The sequence below is a fragment of the Alosa pseudoharengus genome, unplaced genomic scaffold (genome assembly GCF_046254945.1).
Source record: "Alosa pseudoharengus isolate Yale_2024_CS ecotype anadromous, Long Island Sound unplaced genomic scaffold, YU_APseudo_1.1 YU_APseudo_1.1_scf_23, whole genome shotgun sequence".
Classification (NCBI taxonomy): domain Eukaryota; kingdom Metazoa; phylum Chordata; class Actinopteri; order Clupeiformes; family Clupeidae; genus Alosa; species Alosa pseudoharengus.
In genome coordinates this window covers 19,674,269-19,697,518 of record NW_027468685.1, presented here as the reverse complement: position 1 = coordinate 19,697,518, position 23,250 = coordinate 19,674,269, and the positions used below count along the sequence as shown (strand labels likewise).

Genomic DNA, 23,250 nt, shown 5'->3' with positions numbered 1-23,250 from the left:
AGTGGTCAGCAGACAAGGTGTATGTCGGTGTGTCTTGGGCTTTCATATGTTAAGGATTGTTGACATAGAGAGAATAAGATACACATATGTGCAGAAGGATTTCAACAAAATGTACAATGCTGTTATATTTTTGTGTCCCAATTCTTCTGTGCGTCATCGAATCTTTGCCAAAACTAAAAGAAAACTAGATTCCAAGCACTGCCAAAACCATCACATGCATACAAAGCACAGGCATAGATTCAGTGTGAAAATAAATGAGATGTCTCTAAAGTGAGACGTTCTCAAGAGGAAAATCATCTCACTCCCTGGGCTCTCTCTCTCTCCCTCCCTCCCTCTCTCTCTCTCTGTCTCTCGCCCTTTTCCTGCCTCATATCTCATCCCGTCTCTCGGGGGCTGTGTGCATACATCAGATCTGATCGGTAATAGTTGGGCCTTCAGGGAGCAATCTTGCAGGCAGATGATCACACAGATAGGGGCCATTAGAACTCCACACCAGCACAGCGCCAGAATGACTGATGCCCGCCATCAGCAGGCCTCCACGATGAATGACCTCAGACAGACCCAGGGGCAAGAGAGGCTGAGATTGAAGCCGAACCTTCCACCAAAGACAATGCCTGATATCTCTCTCTCTCTCTCTCTCTCCTCCCCCACCAGTTCACTCACTGCTTTAATATAAAAGTTCATGAAACTAGGTTCAAACACCAACAACAGCACAACATGTGGAGATGTTGCTTTCTGAAACAATCTATGGACTTGTGATGTGTTGGCTAATCCAGATCATACATTATGAATCAATCGAAAGGCACAGTGTGTGGCTGTGGCAGAGGGAGGGACGGACACACACACACACACACACACACAGCTGAGTGAATTGCAATTTTTCTGGCAATTCTCAACACTTCCCGCAGACATCTGTTCATTGAGCTAGGCCGCCTTTTCTTTTTTGAGTGACTGTTGTCCTGAATTCCCTAAAATATCTTTGCATACATTCACATTTATAACCAGTGCATATTTAAAATGTGTCTTACTTCCTTCCCTACTCTTTATGTATGCTTTACTTCCTGTACGGACTGTGGTTTTGAGTGAATACCAACTGCCTACAACAACATGTTTGTTTGGAGGCTGTGGCAAGCTTCTGTGGAGGTTCTCAAAGATCCTCTGACCCTTGTCACCCATCTCACGCCAACAGGGTTAAAAATAGCCCCACCGGGCTATCAGGAACATGAATGTGACTTATTCCCTCCGCCCCCCTCAGATTGGAATACAAACCAGATGTTTGGGTCAGGTCCGTAACAAAGACCAACACCTACTTTCTCTTCATTAGTAATTTCATTGCCTTTGTTCATACCTGTGCTTATAGCTCGTTGGCTTAACCAGCATGTGGTACCACATCTTTGGGGGGGGGGGGTCCATGTAGAGTATGGATAGAGTGCAATAGTTCTGCTTTGAACACTGGTTCGTTTGCTTCTGCAGCAAACATATTCCAGTTTCAGAAATTGATCCTTAATACAAGGATTACATTTTCAAAAACATGTTGCTTAAACAGATTCAGTCACATACAAAAAACACAGGTTTTACCAGTCTAGAGACTAAAAGTATTTGTGCATGGGAGTACAAAACAGACAGTGAATGCTTATGTATGTGGTTGGACATACTGTTTGAAAATCTGTTTACATGGATGAATTCCTCTGTACATTTTTTGCCAGAATTACCAGTGTTCTTTCACAGAATGCTCTTTTTCATTCTCTCATTCGTCTTTCCTCCTCTTCTCCTTCTTCCCCTAGTTGTTCCCTCCCTCGCTCTGTTCTCTGCGGAGCACGCTCAGTTAGTAAGTTCAGGACTCTCTGGAATTCTGTGGGATCTCTCGGCCAACGAGCTGACCCCCACCATCTCTCACTGCTCCTACTCAAACATTCCTCACACACTTGGAACGCTTCGTTCCGACGCAGTTGCCCTGCAAAGGCACTTTCAGCCCCTCAGCTAGAAAATCAGCAAATAGGCGGAAAAGAAAAACATATGTGGAAATGAGCCAATGAGCCATATAAAAGACAAGGAAGACCAGAACGTCGCCCATGCTAATACAAAGCTGTGAACAGTGCAGCTGTTGTGCTAGCAGTTGGCAGCAATGTAAACTAAAGTAATTACAACCACAGATAGGATTATTTTAACACTGTTCAAGGAAATGCCTCCTTTCCTCCACGGAATGTGGTCCACTTTTTTGACACTGATTGTTTGGTACAACTTCCTCTTTGCATTACATCTGTCAACTTTACTAAGCTGCACGGATCAGTGGGCCACGAGTGGCATGGGGGGTAGTATGTATTGTATGCATGGACTCTAAACCAACATCTACCCTGGTCAACTTTTTAGCAACTATCTAGGGCATTTTGTATCATTTTTATGTTGGTTTTGTCTTTTATTAAGAGCCTCATCTCAGCCAAAAAAAGATATTATTCATGCTCCAAACAAGTATACACAATACACAATAAGTTATGAACCTAATATGTCTTCTTTTTCTTTCCAAAACTGTGCAGCCTTGCATCCTCTAAGCTGTTTATTTGCCAACAACAAATCAATAGAGCAGGAAGAGATACACTATCATTAAGTGAATGAGAGGCTGTTTGGCAGGAAATCTCAAGTTCATGAAAGCCAGTGTTGCCCTTGTAGAGTTTGGCAGGACTGTTGTGTTAGTTTGGCCTGAAGAGTCTTAGGGGAAAAAGTGGATATGGAGACTCTACAGTAGCCCGAGGCGTTGTGTTAAGATGTTAATCTTTTGTCCAAAATGTTTTCATTACATATTACTGACACTGTAATAGACATATTTAGCTTATAGGCACTTTTTGCTATTATATAAAGTCATGCTACTACATGTCTATGTAGTCTCGCTAGTCTTTTGAGTTGATTTAACAGTGAGAATCTTTAACAGTCTCCTGATGTATGCCAAGTTATGTTGCAGACACAACACTTCCATCTTCTTATTGATCTATCTGAGAACTGCTTTAAAACTCAATAATCATTTTGACACTAGGCAACAACTGGAAGTTCATTTTAATTAATGTTTATTGACTTGAGGTTTTAAGAAACTATGAGTTGTAGTTCATATGGCTTGAGATAAAAATGTTGATTTCCAAACCAGATGTCCTCCGTTGTCACAATGGTGCAGTCTATACATGGACCATTCAGAACTGACCTAGTGTTTCATCATCACTCCACATCTTGCAGTCTCCATGGAGGTTCTGGACTAAAAATTTTCCAGTGACACCTAGTATCCCCAAAGGACTTTGTAGTCATCTGACACTATTAATGGATTGCACTTTCACTGTGTAGGAGAAAATGGTTGGGATTTAAGCTAACAGATGACAGAAAAGGGCTTGTTGCTCACAACCTAAATGGACACAACCTGTAGCTATCCTAGTTTATGATCGCCCACTATACCTGTCAGACTGTGCCATATTTGTCACCCAGCTTCAGCTAATCGGGAGATACCCCCCCATGGTAACGGATCTGAGGATGAAATACGAAGCCCAGACATTTAACTGACAGGCAATTGTTCATTGTTTTGTCTTAAAGGTGCTGTTGGTGAGGATTTCATATTACAATATGACCATTTGAAATGGGTCGCTGTCAGGGTGTAAATAATATTAAAGAAGGTGTGGCATTATGCACTGTATTTGTATCAGGCCTCTGTGCACCAATGTAACTCACAAATGACAATGTTACATAAAAAAGAACAAAGTACGCAAAATACTGACGGATTTGTTTTGCATCATGGTATTTTGACAACATGTAAAGCTTTGCCAAAAGGATGAAGAAAAGACTTGACAGGTGGCAGTGACAGCTGATCAAACAGTGACCCACCATCATTTAATAACCAAGCGGCACTACAGTGAAGTCGAAAAATCAGGCAGCTCAGACATATTGTAGGCTACAGTTGTGTATGGATGGCAGTGAAACTACCATATAGGGTTTAAACTTAGGGTAGAGATGGCAAAGCCACTCACCTTTTTTACTCCGTGTCTCTTATCACAACTATTGAATTTCCCCTCGGGGATCAATAAAGTATCTATCTATCTATCTATATATCTATTGCAGCTTCACAAAGGATGACATAAAATGTATTTATGCAAAGTAACAAATTAAACAGTGACGAATGGCTTTTGTCACACTTCTGCGCGCCCTGGATAAATGAAACGCCGCAGGACAGTATTCGGCATAAAATGCCCTGTTCGCACTCCCAGTAGCCATCTACGCGAGTAATTGAAGCCATTGTTTTCTCCAGCCTCTTACAGATGGCCAGACGCTCAACATTAAATCGCCTTTAAATCCGCCCTTTGATTGCGAACTGCGCATTGAGGCAAAAGATTAAGACAAAGGCGAGTCCCGGGATAGCGATTTTTGAGGAAATAATGGGGATCCCAGTCACTTCGGTGTAAGTGGTTTAGCTTTGTTCTAGCCATTCGCTCAGATAACATTGGGTCTGATGATCAATAAAGAACACCCAAGCCGGGACTTTAAGACAATTTCTTGAGAAAACTTTATTTAAGGAAAATGTCAAACTCATCTGACATAAAAGTCTTAAAGCAATGTAAAACAACAGCAGGGGCCCTATCCATGTTGTTCATGACGCAAAATAAGAGTGATATCATAAAAGCCGTCCGTAGCTGAAATCCTCTTCACAGATTAATCAAACAGGGCTGGGCTTTAGACTAGGCCTACTTCATTTAAAGTCATGATATGCGTGGTAGGCGTAGAATAAATCATGAGGTGTTCATTTTTCTCAGTTTCTTGTTGTGTCTAAATTATTGTCACTGCCACATGCAGGCTACGGCATGTGGTGGTAGGGGGGACACATTGAGACAGCTGATGTTGGTCAGAGGCAATGGTAGATTAGGCTATTTAGCCTACAATGAAATGAATATAATGACATGTTTAACACAAAGGGGGGGAACAACACTTTTCTCCTCACTGTAATCGATTGCAGAATATTTAACATTGTCCTTATTTGACGCCCGCACAGAAGCACACACCTTAAAGGTGACAGATGAATCGCATTGTATGAAACCGATAAGATCACAGCGGGTTCAGAAACACACGCGCAATTCACAACACAACATTTTGGAACTGCCTTCATCCACGACTGCTTGGGTGAAACATACGAAGTTTTTTCCGTGCAAAAGAACATAAAAAGCTTTGCGTAAACAGAAGTTCTCTTCTGAACATTTCCTTTTGTTTTAGAAATCGCGGTGCGAGGACTAATCATTTGACTGAAAATTGGTCTAGAAACAATGCCCTAAAATGCTGTATGCATGCAGACCATGGAAGGTGGTGAGCTGATGAATATGATTGTCTTTACATGTAACGTCCTCGAAACCTCTTGCAGGTGTACATTTCTCCGTACTGCAGTTTTTGTTAATGTCAAACCTATTTTCACGTGTCAAGTCGTTGACTGATACCTCAAAGCTAGTGCCGCAATAGCCACAGTGGTCCGACTTTTGCTGTGTTGGAGCACATTGCACTCAGTCAGAACTTCGCTCTGGAATAGAAGGCAATTCGAAAGCAGAGCTCCACTTCCACACAGCAGTAACATTTAAAATACAGAGGCAACGTTGACCACCATTCAACAATAACTTCAAACTGGGGGAAGGAAGCTACGCGGCACAATGCAATACAATACCGTTTTTGAGCGGCCAACCGATGCTGCTGTCCAGTCTTACCTTGTCTCCTGGTTTTGTGTGAAGAAAAACGTTTTAGAAGAATTTGTAATCCAGTTGTCCCGATGCGGAGAGGTGTGACAAGAGGGTTATCCGTTGTTTTGTCGGGTAAATGTTTATCTTCTGTCAACAAAAGTCACCGACACCGCACAACACACCAGTGGGCAGCTGAAGTTCGAATTGACTGCATCTGTGGGCTTGGAGCTCTTCCACCGAAGACACGCCCTCATCCTTTGGATGAGTAAATCGTCCGGCCAATTAGGGGCCGCAGGGTGGTCACTTACGGATGGTTTCTCCCACCCCTATCCAATAATAGTGGAACTGTACGTTACAGTTACCTTTAAACAGTAACAATTTTCTCAACTGAAAACTGATTGAAAAACCTTCTAGGCTACTCGACTAGTTCATTTTCAGCGCACTGCCTTTTAGTAAGTTTACCTACCAAATGAAGCTGATGGCTATCAGCAAAATGTATGGCTATTGCTGTTCTACAGTTTTATTTGTATATATTACACATCCAGACTTTGTAAATACAACCAATCAGCTTTCAAAAAACCTTACATGTTCAGCATTTCAGAACGATTAGCCTAGGTTAAGATCAGGCTACATGTCTGAATCAGTCTTTCTCCATTGTCTTGGTGGCTTATGCTTATTCACATCTGTCTGTGTGACCATTAGGAAGGAAACGAAGTGACTTGTGAACTCAGGAAGAAGCCAGACTATGGGTCACACACCCTCAGTAAAGTCCTAATCTGTAAAGACAACAGAGGTGGCTGTGGGAGAGGATGTCACAAGGGCTTTAAAACTGTGCATATATCAGCCTATTTCATGGGTGGGGAACACTTGACATCTATTTTTTTCCCCTTTTTTGTTTGTTTTGCCGCCTTGTTTTTTTTTTTTTTTTTTTTTTTAAATGGGCAGGTTCACAAGTTCACCAGAAGTCTAACATAAACAAGGCGGGTGGCCAAACTGTCTCTTTTTGAGGGACACTGATTGTTTCAGTCTGAAGTGAAGCGAGATAAAGATTTACACTTTGACCCATAGCTTTGTAACAACACAGACAAATGTGATCTTCAAAGACACGGGAGTCATTTTTTTCTTCACCTCAAAGGCATTATATAAGTCAGGCAATCTGTGGCTGCCTACTCGTATATCTTCAGTTTGGACCATCCACAGGAAAAATATTCTGAAACAGCAATACAGGTGAACAGGGCAAAATATGTGAAACTATTATACAGGTATAATCATTTTCAAATTCAGGCAAATTCAACAGGAGAGCCTATGATATTATGTGATTAACTTTGTAGATTTTTTTTTATGACAAAACAGGCAGAGACAAGAATACTGACCATCATCACAATTAAGAAGTGACAGTCAGTGATAACAATATAACAACAGGGGAAAGTTGTCTCTGAGTTATTTCAGTTCCATTCCATTGAATTATTTCAGGTTAATGCTAGGGCAGCTATTTAAGTGTTTGAAGTACAACATAAAACTCACAATTCAATTTGTTGTCTAATGTCCCAGACTCTTGCTTAATTTCTTTCAGTTAATGTTTTGTGAAAACCCCGCTAAATTAAACCTCATATCCCAAGGTAAGTGTTCCTCTGACTTCATTTGCTTTTCCTTGTGTTCAGTAAAAGCTATGCATCCAGATTACTTAGTACTACCCCCAGGGTAATCATAGCATTTTGGCAGCATATTATGCTTCCTACCAGGTGTTCTGTGAATGGAGGAAAGACGGAGTGTTAGACGTGACAGACGGCTTCAGATAGACACAACTGCATTGTTTTACACAGTTTTTCTTGATGTGTTGTGTAGTAATCCAAACAATATACCCAATTTATGTAGTGATGTCATGACAAAGAAGGTCACAATCACAATCATTTCATATTATGTTTATCATTGTACATTAAATGTTGAGGATTCAGGGTTGTTTATTCTGCAATAAGATGACACTGTACTGTTTGTTCTCCTTTGCTTTCCATATTAATCTGTCATGTAACATGGTATGGCGTTTCAGTCAACCTGGTTTGGAATTCCGCAGACCCGAGTTCGAAGCCGGGTGTGGTGACTCCTCTCTCCCTTCGCTACACCCACACAGAAACGTACATAATATGCAAACACCTACTGCTCATACACATCTGTACATGCCACCATACGTCCACTTACAATTTACATAAACAGGCTGACTTGACTGGTTCTCTTTTGCATGAGACGACATCATGCATGGCCATGGAGCATAGTCATGATCCATCACTTTAAAAGAGCTTTTGTCCTTATTTTTCTTTTGAGTGGGACTGTGGAAGGCCTCCCCTAGGACAGTACTTGTTGGTTTCTGAGCACATGCAAGATATCTAAAGCAGTTTCATCAGGTCACCTAAAGGGTGTGTGTACTGTCACTTTTAAGCAAGCAATGATACACAGTAAGAATAGGGAGAAGTGGCAGTATCCAGTAGCTTCAGCCACAAGGCCGTGAAATAATATGTCTCTCTCTCTCCTGTTGGATGCTTTGCATAGAGAGAGGGGAAAATGAAATGAGTCCCCTACTGCCTGAAAATAATTTTAACCTTCCTTAGAAATGAATCCTCCTTTGTTGCCTGCTCTTTCTTTCTGGTGTCAGACTTGTGACTTTCCCTCAAAAAGTTGGTGAGCAAACAAGTTACTCTTTAAAAAAGAAGTCAGTGCATAAGCTGATGTTTAAATATGTATACAGTGCTTACCTCACTGTTTGTGGTGGCCACTGTGTTTGACCCAGTTGCGGTGAGCAGGTACCCAAATTCACAAGCAACATCTCACGATGAATAAATGATGTGCATAATTGAAGTCACTTCATGAAGCTGTATTGGGTTTCCTCCATCAGACTGTCTTCCCTGTTTTATTAACACCCTTCAGGGACACAGGCTCTCACACGCAGCCACTTACTGCACAGTACAGTATAGAGCTTCAAATGACTTATGGGTAATAACTTTTTCCCATGAGTGAATTCAGTGGTATGAGTATACTTAAGCCTGCACAGAGAAGCAGTCACCAGGGTTGACAGTGACAGTAATACTCTGTTTACTGATTACTGTCCCTACTCATATCTGCAGTGTACCACTTGCAACATAGGGTTTCAACATGAAAACTATGGATTCAAGCACATTAATAATTATACGTATGGATCCTTGTATATGTTTGTATATGTTTTCCTGCATACTAAAATCACTGAATTATTTAAATGCAAACATGAAAATGTGGTTCTGGGATACTGCACCAGACATGGGTTCTGGGATACTGCACCAAACAAATGATGTATTTGCTAACTGTACCCATGCTGCCTCCATCCCTGGCTCAGGCTACAGGTACAGGTATCCCGGAGACCATGGGTTTAAGGCCAGGTGGGGGGACTCTTCTCTCCCCTTCGCTACATATGGTGTCAGACGTGGGATGGCCATACCAACATGCCCACTCTCTGGAGTTGCAGTCAAGCTGCAGGTTTAGTACCATGGAGACCAGGGTCTGCGTGGGGTGACTGCTCTCTCCCCTTTGCTGCAATTAATTTGCAGGGATAATCCAACCAATTTTTTAATCGAATATACTTTTAAAGTGATGACCACTCATGGCCACTTTCCATTAAAGATGTTGTCAATAAAATGGTTACACAATGTATTACTAAGTAATTCATAAATGTACTTCAGGTAAACTTCATTAGGTATGAAAATGATTTTATCTGATACCTAAGCCACGTTAACATCACATCAGTGCATTTTGTCATCTGCTAAACAGAGGATATACTTTTTCCACTCCTGAGTCCCCACCCTGGTTGCTTGGCACTGAGGCCCAGTGGAGCAAACCCACCCTGAGGAGTCCCATGGAGCCCTGCAGTCTGCGTGAGCTGCAAATTAATTCACTGAGTGTTGAAGGAAAGCAATTACTAATATATTTTTTGCATTCCTTTTTTGGTATTGGGAAGGGGGTGAGTGGATTCAGGACTCACACTGTTAGTGGTGGTCACCAGAGACTGCAAATGGGTAGGGTTCTGTTTAATTTTCCATTCAGTTTCATTTTCGAGGTGGGGAGTGTGAGGTTGGGCTGGGGGGGTGGGTTGTTCACATGATTTCAAGGCAGGTGACACGTAACTTCTAGATGGATTAAAGGAAAATCAAAATAGATCGGCTCCAGAGAAAAGCTTTGTGAGTCAAGGACAAAAGTGGGCAACATTTGATGTGTAAGGAATGTTTTAACCTCACAGACATTAAATTAGATGCAGACTTCAGTGTTTAACTGTTTATACAACAACATTATGTTTTTCCATGCTAATTGTTTCACCAGCCCTCACATTGATAATGAGATATAGGTTGTTGACAAAGTAGCCTAAACGTGAATTACTTGGATGGCAAGAATAACAACATCAAAATTTGAGTTGGCTCATAAGCTGTAGCCACACTTTTTTCATTGCTCCCTTTGTTAGTTCACCTTCAAGCATCTAGTTGATTGTGCCCAATACACATTCTCATATCAAACCATCTGCTAGGACCAATCTAAGGGCCCGTCCACACGGAGACGCTTTTTAGGTTAAACGCAGAGGTTTTGCTTCGTCTTGGCCGAGCGTCCAAACGAATCCTGTAAACGCACTGCCCGAAACCGCACCTTTCTGAAACCTGGTCCCAGAGTGGAGAAATCTGAAACCGTAGCCCGTTTGAATTCGTTTAGACAGCGAAACCGCACATCCTGTTTGCGTATCGATGATGTCATTGCCACACCTCAGCTGCCCTGGACTTGCACTTATAGTATTGCCAAACAATACTAGTTTTCATACATGACATTACCTACGATTACACTCCGTAAGATACATATCACAACTGGTGCTACGCAGCGCCGATAGCTTATGACTTGGTGGACTGAACACTGTTTTTCCAGGTGTTTTTTTTAATGCATTCTAGCTAGGCTACTGTCAGTGACGCGAGAGAACTTAAGTTATTAGGAAAGTGCGGTGTAAGTTTAGGCTACATTAATTTGTGCGTAGTGCCAGTGTCATTCATTTATTTTACATGTCTTACAACATATATACATGCATTCACAGGCGAGTGAAATCAGATATAAGCATACAAAGACGCTTAGAACTCACGTTAAGCCGATGGTAGCACACTGAATGCGAATGCGCGATTTGATGCAGACAAAAGTATTGACGAAAAACGAGGGTTTTATAGCAATAGTATAAATGTGGCGACAGAATAGCCTAGAACTTGGGTAAGCCTTGTGTTTAGTAGCCTAATTGCGGTGAATCTAATGTGAATCACGGACTATCCTACAACCAAAGAAAGTAAAGGTGATTAGTAGGCCTACCTGCATTAGCCAAATAAAGGACGGGACTGCACCCTTCACAAACCGTAAAATAAAGTTGATTAGTTTTACAGTTGACTACAGTTGACAGTTCACCATCAGTCCACACAAACAATTCTGGTTTCCTTGCACTAGCCATTTGGTCGTAGCCTATCTATCTATCTATCTAGCCTATTCTGTCTGTTTGTAAAGCGCAAATTTTGGTCAATTTCTGTAAAGAAACAGTGCCACCTATAGGCCTGGGGTATGAAGTAACGTGTTGAGTCGTGTTGAGATGGAGAAGTATTCTGTGTTTACAAGGTATTGTCACTTATATCAAATGACAATGGCTTAGGGATCATATAAAATAACTAATCAAATGTGCCATAGGACATTGTCTTCGATGCATTATTCAACAAGATGATGTGTTTCAACATGGACTCTCCATCTCATTCTCCATCTCATCCATAATCACACACAGATAGACACGTTCGATTGGTCCTCTCACAGTATTAAAACCTATAACCTTCCATTATGTTTTTAATATATCACAGAGACCGCAACCAGCCTCAGACTCTCCAGGGCCCTGGAAACAAGGTTCGGCTTTATTATGGTGTAATTCACCAAACGCTCGCTGACCTGATCAGAGCCTCTGTGCTCCTCTGGTAATTGCTCCACTTGTAAGTCACCTTGAACGAGGAAGTGAGTGTGCAACTCTGCGGAGGGGGAAAAGAGAAGGAGGTAGTTAGCAAGCTTCTGACACGAACCCACACACTGCTCTTTCACACTTAAAGAGAATAAATTGGCACTTACAACATCGGTTTGTCGCTAATTGGAATCTACTGTCCAAAAGGGAAGGACCAGTGGTTTGGTGTTGTAGAATAGTACAATTCAATGGTGTTCAGAACGTCTTTAAACAGAGAGTTGGTAGAAAAAGGCCTACAGTGTAGAAGTGTGCAAGATCTAGCCTAGGTGTTAAACAATAGTAAAGAGATAACCAGTTCATACAACCCAAATTTTGAATAAGTTGGGACTTATGTGAATAAGAAAAGAATGGTATGATTTACAAATCAACCCTATATTTAACTGACAATAGTTCAAAGAACATATCAACTGGAATTTTATTTTATTGTTTTTTGGAAAAAATATGTTCATTTTGAATTTAATGCCAGCAATACGTCTCAAAAAAGTTGGGACAGAGGCACTTTTACCACTGTGTTACTTCACCTCTTTATTTAACAACATTCTACACACCAAAAGTTTGGGGTCACTTTTTCATTTTTCATACTACTAAATATCACGACTCATTTACTGTTTAATTCCTGCAGCAGTGCTTTCACTTCAAAGCATGTGTCATATACGGTAATCAAATTGTCTTGCTCATGTAGTGTATAATAGACGGTAAAAAAGCTGGCACCTCAGCCACAATTGTGTGCACATCAGCCACATAAGTGTGAACATGGCCCTGCAGTATCATACCCTTTTATGGGGATTGATAGGGCATTTACCTATGCTAATTAAGAACAATTGACACACCCTGTCAATTTAAGAAGAAATGGGATTCAGCATGAAAAGAATGAAACTGCAAACGTTACTGAGGATTAAGAACACATTTGTGAATCTGCTTAAGAGTTTTTGTGGGACCTTCTTAAGAACAAATGTAAGAAAATTCTTAGGAAGATATTGGTGAATGAGGCCCATTGACTGGATGACAGTATATGTTGCTCAAACCCTCTGTACATCATTCAGGGGCTCGTTTCTAGAAAGCGTCTTGCTAACTTTTCTAGAAACGAGCCCCAGAATTGATTATGCCTTGTCAGATGTGCAAAATGAACAAGCCATAGGCACCAATGTATCTCCACACCATCATGGATGCTGGGTTTTGAACTGAGCACTATAACAAGCTGAATATGCTGGATAATTTAATTGTTTCTCTCCTCTTTAGCCCAGATGAGTCCATGATTTCCAAAAAGAATTGCAAACTTTGAATGATGTAACCACAGGACCATTGTGCACTTTACCTCAGTCAATTTTAAATGAGCTCAGGCTCAGATAATAGTAACATTTCTGTATCATGTCTAAATAAAATTTCTACTTTGCATGGTAGAGTTTACACTATAGCATTTGTGAATGGAGCATTAAACTGTGCACATGGACAATGGTTATCAGACGTTTTTCTGAGCCCATTTTTACAAATTGCTATCATGTTAAACTCAATCACAAAGTAAAGCTCTCTGGGAGTAAACAGTCTTTCCATGCATCATGTGACCTAAAGAGGATTTAGGTATTTGATATTCACAGTGATTGTATTTAAAAATATATTTGGACTATACTGAAAATCTTAGAGTGTAATCTATTTATTTTCATAATCCTCTATTTATCTCAACACATAACATGCTTTTAACATTTCCAGTAACACACCGATTTACACATTAAGCATCATAAACATCTTTACTTGGTGGAGAGTCGGCTCTATCTCATCAATGGATCATCTGGTGCATTAAATATGGCATCCAACAAACAAGAGCGGCCTATTGTTCTCCTTCTAGATGATTGACATATAAATGAGAAAAAACTGAATGTCAGTTGGATTCATGTTAATCTCATGGTTATATTAGGTCTGCTTATTCAGGGGAAATGCATCATCTAATGTGTGCCCAATAGCTTCACATTTCAGCCAGGCTTTTTAACATCTGACTTTGAACATATGCATGAAAGACTCCACTGGTCTGCAAGTGGTACAGCAAGTCACAGTAACCTTGTATAATATTCATTATGCATGCAATGGTGGCTAGAGAGAAAAATGCACGCAATAACCCTGTAGGCAGAAGAGAATGGTTAAAGATGGTTAAAGGTAAGTAATTAGTCAAAGAGATATTGCATTCTAGATTAACAAAGATACTGTAGTTTGTCATTTTGGGGACAAATGGAGTCATACAACAGGTCTATGTCCAGAAATGGATTACTAAATGGGCCTACTGAACCCAAGAGCTCGGGCCCTGAAGCCCAAGCCTCTGCGTGAAGTTGCTTCTTCTCCACCCTTCTCATAGATAGATAGATAGATAGATTGATAGATAGATAGATAGATAGATAGATATATACTTTATTGATCCCCAGGGGAAATTCAAGGTCTCAGTAGCATACAGACAATACACACACATTCACTAACAGCAGAAAAAGTAATTAAAAGTATATAATATAAAGTATATTTTCCACAAAACTCACCACAAGTCATCATCTAAAGAGTCATTTTTTAAAAGGTGATACTACAGTAATGCAGAGGTGAAGAAACCACCATATTAAAGTATAATAAAAATAATTATTATAGTAAAAATAATAAAAAACTATGTAGAATCATACAAACTGTAGCACGTTCTCATTTATTATTATTGTTATGTTATGGATGTATGCTATGGGTTTGTATGATGGCCACAGCTAACTCTTTGTCTGATGCTACCTGTCAATTGATCTGACAACTGCATTTGTTATACTAATTTATAGTAGGCCTATGCAAATAATTGTATGGGAAGTAATGACTGCAATTATCTGCTGTATATGCTTTTGTTTATCTTATTACAAAAATAAACAACGTGTCTTAGTGTCAGTCTCACTCCATCAGTGGCGATTGCCATAAGCAGTTTAAAAGTCATTAGTTTTGTTCAGCATAAAATCCTCATTATGCAGACTTGTGTCATTTATGCATTCTGAAATATATTAGCATTCATGACTGGCTAAATGTGTGTGCAGTGTAAGCACAAATCTAAATTTAAATTCAGTTTCAATCAACGAGGCACATTAAGTAAGGGGCAAAGAAGCTGCCGTCTCCCAATTAAGTCTGAATCACAATGAGAGTAATCATTATATCAGCGCCAAGAGAAGGAATTAATGTTGTTATACGCACCCCCGCTCAGAAGACAACAAGATTCCATTTTTTTATTTTTATTTAATGACTTTAATATGATAAGGCTGAATATCAAAATATGGCTATTTGGTGCTCTTGGTGATGTAGAGGGACCTCCCACTGTCCCCTTCGAACGCATCCTCTCCTCTTTTGGCGGTTCAGAGAATAAGAAGGACATATCTATACATATCTAACGACGCCACCTGACTAACGATTTGAGAGGCCGTGTGATTATCCGTCGTCTCATGTGTCTCCGGAGTCCTGTCTCTCGAAACATGCTCTTTGTTTCATTGCCCCCATTCCCCGGGTACTCCTGGAAATGTCAAGGCATGTCTTCGGAATAGGCAATACGCCACTGACTCACCCTGTCCAAGTGCAAGTTTTTTTTTTTTTTTTTTCTTTCTTAACGCTCCTAGCTGGGGACAAGATATTATTGAGCTCCAAACGCAAAGTTCATGCAAGGGCAGAAAAACAGATTTGGACAGCCCCTTCCTCCAACCAACCCTTCTCAGATGTGGCGACAGCATGAGAGACTGGTGACCGAACGTGTTGTTAAAACAGTTGCTTCAACAAGGAGGTGTGTGTGTGTGTGTGTGTGTGTGTGTGTGTGTGTGTGTGTGTGTGTGTGTGTGTGAGTGTGAGTGTTGGGGGGGATGAAAACAAGTCACATTAATGAGCAACCAAATGAGGATCCACCTTATTGATGGATTTTTAATTGGACAGTTTTGGCCACGGCTGGCTATTGACTGCATAGGGCCTCACAGATTAGTGGGGTGAGAGGGGAAGATGAAGTGACGGCCGACATTTGTGATCATTAATTAAAACAACACTGCCACATGGTCAACTGTCCACTGTTACACCATTATGGCCATGTAAAGACCCCGTTATAATTCAATAAGGGTTAATGACTTCTCCTAACCTAATGATCATTTCAAGCTTGTTCCTATCACTGTGTTCTGAAAACACACCTCAGGCGTAGACTCAGTCTTCAGCTCTTGGGTGCAGGCAAGACATGTTGTTGTCGTTTTTGCCAAAGTCCTCCAGAGGGTCTCCTCACTGGTTGGGTAAGAGGAGTGTTCTTCTCCAGCCTTTATGGTGATTTTATGTAATTCATTTGGGAACATGCTGGAGTGTTTTCACATTAACTGGATGTGGTGCCACTTTGTGGCTCCTTGAGCAGTTAATGCGACCTAACAGATGTGGAACGGAGGGCTCACACCCACCACCTACCCCTCGGGCGATCATCAAATCCAGCTTGCGCTTGCCTCCGCGCCAGCCATGTGAGCCACCATACCCGCATGCCTGGAATTTGCTTGGCATTCATTATTGACAACCCGCGGTGCCAGCCAATGCACATGCCCCACATGGAGGGCAGATGTAAAGTATGTTTTATGTATGCGGTGTCGGGAAAGTGGGTTACTGTACACACTGTAAACGCAAAAGAGAGGTCTGGTCCGGAGGAGCCAAATGAGGAAAACAGCAGGGGTCTACGGAAAGAACAGGAGGCGCAGTACCGGTAGCACATGTTCAACAACGCAGATGGGAAATGAAGCCTCTCCAAAAAACAAAACAAAAAAAAATCGCTTTTTTCCCCCCTTCATTCTGCTTTCCTTTTTTTGGTAATGAAAGGATTGGTTTTACGCAATAAATTGGATCTTTTCTGTCTTCAGAGATAATTATCTGAAAGCATTCAGCATCCTGGTCTGTCATAACAAATCACTGATGTTCATACAATAATGATTGCCTGTTAATATTACGGCGGAGAAAACATCAAAAGCAAATGTTACCTCTAAAAGAGGACTAAAATCTAATTATTGAGATGCAGCAAATTTTCAGCAAGACAACAATAAGGTATTTTAGCCTTGAAAAAACTGCCTATTGATATCTTTTCATAAATGTTCTCTAATGTTTCTGTGAGATAATATTTTGCATCAAAAGTCTTTACAAACAAATGTGCAGGAACTGTGTAGGGCCCGGTGACCTGAACAGGGGAGATACACAAAATATTACCAAAAGATTTCAAGCTCTAGTGGCCCCCTCTCGTCGGGAGTGGGGGGTTGATGGGAGTGTGACCAAACTTGGCCTGATTCCTATTTCAGGGGGAAATCCAGGACTACTTAAAACAAAAAGGACACAGACATATCAAATGTTGAAAATGTATTCAGACTTTTTGTTATTATGACACAGCCATTGAGCTCTGGTGCATCCTACTTCTATCAATGGTCCTTGAGATGCTTCTGCAACTTGAATGGAATCCACCTGTGCCTAAATGAATTTACTGGACATTAGCCTATTAGGAGAGGCACACACCTCTTATAAGGTCTCACATGGTGTACAGTATGTCAGAGTGAAAACTAAGACACAAGGTTGAGAGAATTGGAGTATTGGAGTATTGTTCGTAGATTGATGAGGGAAAAAAAAAACAATTGAATCCATTTCAAGATGAGTTTGAAACATAGGCTAACGAAATGTGGAAAAAGTGAAGCGCTGTGTGAATACTTTCTGTATACACTTTATTTTCCATGAAATAGTCAAAAGGTCAAATGTTTTCATTTTCAACATTTGATATTTTGTCTTTGTCCATTTTGCTGCTAAATATGGGTTTACAAGACTTGTATATTATCACATTCTGTTTTTTATTTGCATTTTACACAATGTCCTAACTTTTTCTGATTTGGGGTTGTATATCCCTTCTTGCACCAAAAGCCTTGAAGGCATATTGGACATCACCCTCTTTGAACCCGGAATCAAACAAATTGCTTTTGTGCGATCATTGGTACGCTCTCTCTTGCTCTAGTGTGGAAACTCATCCATGTCTTTGGCAAATCCTGCTGGGTGATGGTAGGGTAATGTTTCAGGCTATTTAAGTTCACTCGGAGTTTTGAACACAGTGCTCAACTGCTTCAGTAATTTCATGCATTTATAGCAGGTACTTCCATCAAGATGATGTGCAAAACACTTTCTTGTAGTAATTTCGCTTTTTCACACCGGACTAACCATAGATCCATATATATATATACCCCCTTGCACACACACACACACACACACACACACACACACACACAACACACACACACACACACACACACACACACTGGAAAAATAATCTTCAGGACCGCTCAGGATGAGCCAGCAAACTCCTGAGCATAATAAATAAACATGCTCCACAAGCTTCTGTTGAAACGTCCAACAGAGCTGAGCCTCCAGACGCCATCAAACCCACGTGCATATGACTATGAAGTCTGAGACTTGATGCATCACCTCCCGACTTTCAAAGCACTGAGTAACTTTGCATTTTTGTCTTGCTCTGGCCTCCTGCAGGGTTGACACCCTAGGCGACGCTTTCTGATCCTCCGCAACTGGACGCCTCTCCTCCACACATATCAGAAGAAGCACCTCAAAGGACAGGAGCTAAAACACTGCATGCTGTCAGGTCCATAAACTCTGAGGATCTGGAGATCCACGGGTCTCTTACCACCCACACCCACCACCAAACGGCTCTACTGATTTCAAAGATAAATATTTGTAAAAAAACTAAAAAACTTGTTTATTATGGGCAGCTGTTGATTCAGTGTCTGGTGTCCTCAACACTGCTATTGTTTGGTTGTTATTGGATGTAGATGGGTGTGTGTATGTGCGTGTGTGTGTGTGTATGCGTGCGTGCATGTGCGTGTACGTGTGTGTGTGTGTGTGTCTATAGTATGTGGGACAATGACTTGACATGCAGATTTGTGTATACAATTATGTGTTGTAATTTTATGTCGAAGACCTTTCAAATAAAACTTTACTAGTTTAATAGCTCTTAAATTGTTTGAGGAATAAAAAAAAAAAAAAAAACTTTTGTCTGGAAATTTGCATATCTGAAATGTCAGGGCGGTGCAACCGCATTCATAGAACGTTTATTAACGGTTATTATAAGTGGGGGGAAAGTAAACAGGATATTGCCTCATCAAGAGGACACCAAGTGACCTTTACTGATGAATGAAAAGTTTGTGTAAATCTCTCTCAAATATTGATTTAAAAAATAGCTACTTTCTCTTCATAGTACAGTTTACATGTCAGGTGGTGTATGTAAAACTAAGAAAAAGTTATTTTAATGGTTGTATAAGGCGATGGCAGGGTAACGTCACTTCTGTTGATGTTCAAACAAAACAGAGAGCTAGCTCGCTACTCCCTCCCCCTCCCTCCCGTGCAATTGAAACTCTCCTAAACGCGCATCTCGTCGGTTATTGGTTGGAACACTTTATTTTGCCTTTGAGTGGTTGGCAAAACTTGTTGGTAGCCATTGTTTTTGTGTGCACATCTCAGAGCCTAGGCTGCCTACAGAGACACAGTTTTTTGACAGCCTGATTATGGGGCGGGCAACTAGCGGATCGTTAGGAAACATTAGATGAATCATTTATGTTTGGGCCTTTTTTGGGCCTGCAATCGCTGATACAACCTTTAATATAAAACTCTTCATTTTATTGGAAAATTGAATGGATGAACTTGCTAGCAAAGTCAAAAGGTTATATAGATGTCCAAGAATATGCCTGTATAATTTGAAATTAATAGCAAAAATCAGGTGGCACTACCTCATCGTCAGGTGGCATAAAAATAAACTTTTTCTAATTTGAAAAGTATTTATTCACATTTTATAAAGTTGGATGTTGAAAAAGCAAAATACCAGCCCTCTACAATAAAATAAGCTACTTTTAATATCAAGGTCAACTACAAAATAATAATGTGTTAAGCATTGTAGACAGGTATACTTACAAAAAAATAAACAAGTTGTTGTTTTTTTTTTTACTTTTGGTTACGCCACCTGACATTTTTTAGGATGCAGTCTAAAAATATATTAAAACCCTTGTAAATGTTGCACAGCCATTAAGACTTGTTTAAACACAGTCTTCCAACTTCAAAAAAATGCATTCTGTCCATTTTCAAAGATTATTTTGAAAACACATTTTAAAAGCCCATCTGTGTGTGTGTGTGTGTGTGTGTGTGTGTGTGTGTAGGCGTGTCTGTGTGTCTGTGTGTGAGTGAATGAGAACACTCCCACACCCAGAGGATTGGCCTATGGTTTCCAGGAGTGTAAAGAGGTGAGACCTGTTAGCAGGCTAAGTGGCGCTGAAGGGCTCTTTTACGAGGTAACATAAATATTCTATATACACACCATTCTTTTACCATTAGTTTTAGTGGGACATAAAGCAGGAGCAACATTTAATCACTATACATGGTTTCAGTTACACCTCCCTCTAGCCTTTAACAGTCTCAGACATAATTTCATAGACAAAATATACCCTCCACGCATAGATAAGGAGGAGATAGATATGGATTACAGTTTATTGCCATAATACTTTTAATGCTTTTATAATCAATTAATTACAGATATGTCTCTCCGTATGTCTGTTTGTCTGACTGTCTGTTCTTTCATCGTCGCATATCTCTCGAACCATTCATACAACCAACTTCACATTTATCTGTTTGTCTGTCCGACTATCTGTTCTTCACTTATATGTCGAACTGTTTGTCTGATCAACTTCACACTTGGCAAATTCACACTTGCCACAAGTGAGTGCAGTGTCAAGTTTGACTCTGGTTGGATAAGAAATGCAGAAGGTAGGCATTAGGAATGTATTTACTCTTGCCCTTCTAGCCACCTCTCTCCCCATAACACTGCACTCAATCAGTGCACCCCTACAGAAAGAAGCACACGTGAGTGTAGTGTTGAGTAGTTTTGGATGTGAAATACGAGAGGTAATTTTAAAAGACATCATGTCTGACCTCAGAAAGACAAAGTTAGGCAAATTTTATATGACAATGAATCATTCTACAAAATGGTGTTCATCATCTTCTTTATCACAACACTCTAGACAGTTAGTGTTAGGCCCTTGGCATTTTCATCAATGAAAAATGTCAAATGCAATGATGCTTAAATTATGTTTACTGAATGTTTTATTATAATTATTGAATGTTTAGCTGGAATGATGTTTTTTCCAACTATTTTGTTTATTTTATTAGTGAATAACCTCTGCACGGGCATGCAATTTTGTTGTAGGTTTTCTATAGGAATGGGCATGGCTTGTACAGGCACCACACATAGGTGTCCAACCTTGAATACCTCTAAACATAAACTCAGTTATAGCTTGGTTTATACTCCTGCAAATAAATAGGTTTATTTTTAGAGCCACATGATTGGAAAAATGTATGTTTTTTTCAGGAGCTTTGAAACCTTTGTACGCCTTATTTAAGAGACATACTGTATCTGATTATTTTTTACAAACTTAGGACAATTTGTTTGAAGGTCTTGTGCTTTGAACATCTGCTGCAATAAAAAATATTGTATAACATTGCTCATTACGTGGGGGATGGGGGGGCAGCATTTCCATTTTGCCCCTCTCGATGTTTACTTTTCTATAATTACCATTTCCATAATCCTCTTTGATCATTCCACTGACTCTTCTCCCGTGCCAGTTAGGTGTCTGGTTTATAGCCTGTTCATAAAATTCACTAATGCATGAACATTAATCAGAAATAAAGTACATTTAGACACATAATAAGCATCATGGAACCTCACCCATTTCCTCTAATCAATGCATGAGCAATAGTGAGCATACGTATCCATGAGTATAACATAAGTATCCATGAGTATAACATACAACAACAAATTTACCAAAGCTTTTTATAGACATGATCCTGTACTTGTCCTCATCAGCAAGATGACTAAAGGTAAGGACACTGTCCTTTATGTAGCTAATGAAGTGTAAGCTTCTAAAGTCCATTTAGTCAGTTTTGTAACTGCCTTGGCTGTTGCAACATTTGAGTTTGGCTTTAGCTGGGGAGAATATTTGAAACACCTGTGCCTTCAAATCTTCTCCACATCACCTGGGCCCAGCAGGGATTCCTTAGAGCAGTGAGTGAGATATAAAAGAACCCAATAACCTTTGAACCTCCTCCGGCAGTATCAAAGCAGGACAGTCAATATCAGACATATATTATACACTACACACAACCACCCAGCTATATATCATGCACATAATTGCCAACCATATACATAAAGTAAGTGAAGTAAAAATGGCATATGTGATGACTATGTGTGAAAAGTGATCATTGTAGCCTAGAAACAAGCACTTTAAGCAACAAGCAACTTCTCTACTGACAGCTGTATGCAAGAAAATGTGCTTCTCTCACTTGCCATTATGCCATTATTTGTCATAATAAAGCCGTCACATTGCACCGCTGATAAAGCTCTTTCTCTCTCTTTCTCTCTCAGAGGCTGCCGAAAAACAATGGAACAATGTAGGGCCGATTATCTCAAATGAATATTAAAGGTAATTAAGACAAAATGAAGTAATTACACGGCTTGGAGACCAGCCAGGGAAGGTTACCTCTCCTATGCAAATTAGAGAATAACAATAAACTTTGGTCTTGGCACTAATTAAACTTTAATACATGCCATTTCAGGCGTCATCAGCATTCAAAGGCCTCTGTACATTCTCATTGCAGTGACTGAAGAAGCCATAACCAGAGGTCATCTGACGTTCATAAGGTGTGTGGTGGGGTTGATGGTCCATGATTATGGAGTTTATGAGCAAATTGTGAATAGTTTGGGGCTGCTGGATTGGTTAAAACGTTTTTTCCCTTGTGTGTATACATGTATGTGCATTAGTCCTGATTTGTGTTGTTCTTGATACTCATTTCAACTTAATGTACTGTGTGTGCTCTTTGAAGATGAAAGTGAGAGAGAACAAAGAGAGAGAGAGGAAAAGTGTTTCAGGGACAAATAGAACATAAACATCTCCTGTGGAGCTCAGAAATACACAATAGGTTTAATCAGTGCATCTGTATTACTGATCAACTCTTTTTTTATTTCGGCTTTGAGGTTAAAAACATACAGGACAGATCTTTAGAAGATCTCGGTGTTACATATCAACTCAGCAACCCTAAATAATCAATTCTACATTTAGGGGCCATCAATAGCACACTGCTTTAATGGTGCATGATTAAGTGGCTGATTGCAACTTGTGTAAAATAGAGTGTGAGCCTATTGTATTTATTCGCTTTAATGGAAAAGTCATTGAGCCATTTGCCAGCTGTCTTGAATCTATCTGCAAGTATTGGTGTGGCTGTCGAGTCTCAATTCACTTTCAATTGAAAAGTGTGGGAGACAGATCCTCTTAAATCCTAGCCAAGCTCTGCACAACAGTGCCAGAGCTGAGTTCTTGCAAACTTTTTTTTTTTTTTTTATTTCAGGAGTATTCTGGTAGTATAATCTTCTGGTTGATAGTCCTTTTAGTTTTTTGTAGTAGTTTGTCCTTGGGGCATCTTCATTTCATTGCTTAAACATGAGCT

The 23,250-nt window shown here is 40.1% G+C and overlaps 1 protein-coding gene across 1 annotated transcript in view; it reads right to left on the bottom strand.

The window, feature by feature from the left end:
• LOC143140828 (semaphorin-6D-like) overlaps positions 1-5,876 on the bottom strand; it is an 85,630-nt gene extending 79,754 nt beyond the window's left edge. Inside the window, exon 1 of the mRNA XM_076301946.1 lies at positions 5,715-5,876. The gene's annotated coding sequence lies outside the window, so the exon portion shown is untranslated. The remainder of the gene's footprint in view (positions 1-5,714) is intronic.
• Positions 5,877-23,250: the final 17,374 nt, after the last annotated feature.